We start from the raw sequence: 4,836 nt of genomic DNA, 5'->3' as shown, positions 1-4,836 counted from the left end.
CCGTTTTTCTTTTTGTTTGGTGGGGTTGGGGGCTGTATGGCGTTATCTACAGGGGGCTGTATGGCGTTATCTACAGGGGGAGGGCTGCATGGGGTTATCTACAGAGGGGCTGTATGGCGTTATCTCTGTGGGGGCTGTATGGCGTTATCTACAGGGGGCTGTATGGCGTTATCTACAGGGGAAGGCTGTATGGCGTTATCTACAGGGGGCTCTATGGCATTATCTACAGGGGGCTGTATGGCGTTATCTACTGGAGGGCTGTATGGCATTATCTACAGGGGGAGGGCTGTATGGCGTTATCTACAGGGGGAGGGCTATATGGCGTTATCTGCAGGGGGCTGTATGGCATTATCTACAGGGGGGCTGTATGGCGCTATCTACAGGGGGGCCGTATGGCGTTATCTACAGGGGAGCTGTATGGCGTTATCTACAGGGTGGCTGTATGCCGTTATCTACAGGGGGGGCTGTATGGCATTATCTACAGGGGGCTGTATAGCGCTATCGACAGGGGTAGAGCTGTATGGCATTATCTAGGGGGGCTGTAAGGCGTTATCTACAGGGGCTGTGTATGGTGCTATCTACAGGGGACAGTATGGTGCTATCTATAGGGGGTGCTGTGTGGCGGAATCTATAGGGAGGAAGTATCTACAAGGGGGGGTTGTGTGATACCCAGGGGAGGGGTGCCCCAGTGAAAAGTTTGCTATGGGGCCCAGTCTTTCCTAGTTATGCCCCTGGATAGATAGATAGATAGATAGATAGATAGATAGATAGATAGATAGATAGATAGATAGATAGATAGATAGATAGATAGATAGATAGAAGAGAGAAAAAGAGATAGCTAGATAGATGATGGTTAGATAGATAGATAGATAGATAGATAGATAGATAGATAGATAGATAGATAGATAGATAGATAGATAGATAGATAGATAGATAGATAGAAGAGAACAGGATTCTCCACTTCTCTATGTGTGCAATGTATGGCAGGCATGATAGCAGTTAGGCTCCGCCCACTAGCTCAGACTAAACAAAGGGGAAAACAGAAAAAAAATTACAAGCAGAATACAAGTTGTATAATGGGCAGAAATAGTGTTATTCCTCATATACACACATGTTAACCATGTCTATACCTTCAGAAACTGCTAATGCTTTCACCCCAGAGGTTTTCACGTATACGGATGAGGACGCGGAACGGATACTGCGTGGATCGGTAGGAGAGGCGGACTTCCTATGTACACCATCAGCCACGGACCTGAAAAGAAAAATGGAAGGGGATTCCAAAAGATTCACAACTCTAAAATTACACCATACCACCTTCGGCGAAAGGCGAAACTGAAACCGAGAGGTATGCGGTCTAATTTAAGGCCAAATCTTTTTTCTCAAAATTCTACTTTTTGCACAAAGCTTCAACAAACCTCCAACAAGTATGCATTGGACATGATATTACTCAATATAGAGTTCCTACAACAGGAGATAGCCACTGTTACATCCAGTCTGAGTACAACCGAGGTTGCTTTATGTTCCTTGTTACCAGCACATTTTGACAAATTTAAAACTGGTTTAACCACCTATTTGCCAAAATATAGAACTGAGCTTGAGGAGGCAAAGAGGAGGAAGTGGAACCGAGAAGCAGATGACTACACCAGGGGACATATCTATAATTGGCATTTTGAGGACAATAGAATTGGATTACAGTCTAGGGACAATAGGAGACGCCGCAGACCTAATACTTTACAAAGATCTCCTCCAGAGGATTCTTCTTTTTTAGGTGACACCTCCGGAACCTCTATCCCGGCCAGAGGTGCACCAGGAGAGGGGGCAACCACCACCGGTCCCAGCAAGGCGATAATCCAGTGGCCACAACCACCAATAACTCGGGGAGCCATCCAGAAAAGGAGACTACAGTGGTAAATATCTCTTCCAAACCACTTTCTGCATTACAATTGTCTGTATTGAACAAAGGACTATCATTTTGCTCCACTGCAATTGTTTATTGGTACGAACTAGATTTAGATTTATTTAACTTTTTTAGGTCTGTTAAATTGAAGGTTTGGTTTAATGAGCGTATGACTTTACCTAGAATTTGTAGTACACTGTTGAACCTTAACGAGTATGGTCTCCGCAACAGAAACAATTTTGTGCCCCCTAATGAGACCCCAGTCATAGAAGCTTATATCAATGCTGTTAAGTCTGAAATTGAACAGTTGAAAATTGACATTGGTGAACAGTGGTTCAAACACCCTAACATGTCAGCCGCTGAAATGAGAGCCCTTAATGAGATAGTCCAGGATGACAGTCTTAGGGTATGTTCACACGACCTATTTTCAGACATAATTCAGGCGTTTTACGCCTCAAATTACACCTGAAAAGACGGCTTCATTATGCCTGCAAACATCTGCCCATTGCTTGCAATGGGTTTTACGATGTTCTGTTCAGACGAGGTGTAATTTTACACGTCGCTGTCAAAAGATGGCGCGTAAAATGACGGCTTGCCAAAAGAAGTGCAGGACACTTCTTGGGACGTTTTTGGAGCCGTTTTTCCATAGACTATTGAAAACAGCTCAAAAAACGGCCGTAAAATACGCAGCGAAAACGCAGCGAAAAACACCACGAAAAACGCGAGTTACCCAAAAAACTTCAGAAAATCAGGAGCTGTTTTCCCTTGAAAACAGCTCCGTATTTTCAGACGTTTTTTGTTAAGCGTGTGAACATACCCTTACAATTAAATCCACAGATAAGGGTGGAGCTGTTGTCGTCATTGACACCAATATGTATACAGATGAGATTGAATGTCAATTAGGAGATACAGATGTACACAAAAAAGTCCCCAAAGACCCTAGGGTTGAGATAATTAGATAGATTGACACCGTTGTCAAACAGGCCAGGGAGCAGGACCTTATTGATGACGATATATGCAAATTCTTTACTATTAAACACCCGAGGACACCTGTTCTGTATGTACTTCCCAAGTTACATAAGTCCCTGACCAATCCACCAGGACGCCCAATTGTATCGGGCACTGATTCCATCTTTAGCAACATTGCTATTTTCCTGGATAGGGTTCTTAGGAGGTTTGCTACAGAAGCCTCCTCGTACATACGGGATACCACTGACTTCCTTATTAAACTGAGGGAGACATCACTGCCCCCAATGGTGACTTTTATCTTGTTTCTTTTGACGTTGTATCTGAGGTGGTGGAGATAGATAGACGACGTGTTCCTCATCTGGACTTGCAGCGTGGAGGATCTGCTGATCTTCCACCAGTACCTTAAAACAATTGACCACACTGTAAAATTCACCATGGTTCATTCCAGGGACAACTTACAGTTTCTTGATGTACTTGTACGAATTGCAGATTCACGACTCACGACTGAACTACACAGCAAACCTACCGGCAAAAATAACCTATTGCGTTATAACAGTTGTCACCCACACAAAATGGTTAATTCTCTACCGTCCAGTCAGCTCTTGAGGGCCAAGAGAATAGTCAGTGAGGAGGACAAAATGGAACACACTCTGGATGTCATTATAGACAAATTTTAGGATGGGGGTTACCCAGATTATCTCCTCAGAAAACAAAATATGACAGTGAACAATATCGATAGGGAGGATCTTTTGTCCCCCAAACAAGTAATGAGACAGCTGATCATATATCATTTATCTCCACCTACACAGACTATAGTGTGGAAATATCACGGGTGCTGAGGAAACATTGGCCCATGCTTTCCAATTGCCTTAAAACTGTTCCAGAATTAGCCAACCGCCCTCTTATAGCATACCGTCGAGCTACCAATATTAGGGATAGATTGGCCAGATCAGACCTGGGTTCAAAAAGATCATCCACACAGATCTTCCTCTCCAGACCCAAAATGAGTTGTTTCCCCTGCTTAAGCTGCATTAACTGTAACCTAATGTTGAAAGGGGGTTCCTTTACACATCCCATAACGAGGGTGACATACCCCATCAAACACTTCTTTACCTGCAACTCAGACCATGTGGACTATATTTTACAATGCCCTTGCAGTCTGTTATATGTGGGTGAAACCACTTTAGATGTTAATACCCGCCTTAATCAGCACTGCTACACAATCCGCAAAAAAACACCTAGATCTGCCAGTCTCTATTCGCTACATTGAAGCCAATCACACTGAGCGCCAGTTAAAATTTGGGCTTATTGACCATGTCCCTGGACCACGTCTTGGGGATGACAGGGCCAGGTCTCTGAGGATCTGAATGGTCTCTGAATGGATCAGGAAACTCAATACTTTTAAAACGAATGGCTTAAACACTGAATACATTCTAGGTGATGTACATTAGTACCTGCCTGCCCCGTTACACGTGGTTCCCGCTACTAGTCATGTTTGAAAATAGAAATCTCTTTTTATGTTATTGTTATAACAATTGACTTATACACATTTTTTTTATATTTACAGATGTCATGTCTGTCACTTGAAGAAAGTCCCTTTTTGAATGGATGATGGTTCTGCTCACAAAATGTGATCCAGCCTGTATTTTCCTTGCCTTTATATAATAAAACAGATTGTCCAGCACTTGGTGTGTTGATGTAATTTTAGTTTGACTTATTTACTACAGAATTGTTCCCTTGTTACCTGTGGTTACCTGCACACAGACTCTATTCCATTTGTTGGTATGCTCCCCTTTAAGTACCGATATTTTGGTGTACTCATTGGTATGACTATATTCTACTATATTGCAAGCGTTGTCCTCTTGTACCCTGGCTGCCCCCATGTTGCACATTTAACAGGTTATTTGCTGTACATCCACGGTGGTGTGCGCCATTCTACCTATCTGTGTCATATACACGGACTGAGTGCT

Source organism: Rhinoderma darwinii, chromosome 5, assembly GCF_050947455.1.
Source record: "Rhinoderma darwinii isolate aRhiDar2 chromosome 5, aRhiDar2.hap1, whole genome shotgun sequence".
Classification (NCBI taxonomy): domain Eukaryota; kingdom Metazoa; phylum Chordata; class Amphibia; order Anura; family Rhinodermatidae; genus Rhinoderma; species Rhinoderma darwinii.
The sequence above is the reverse complement of the archived record's forward strand: the minus strand, read 5'-3'. Positions refer to the sequence as shown.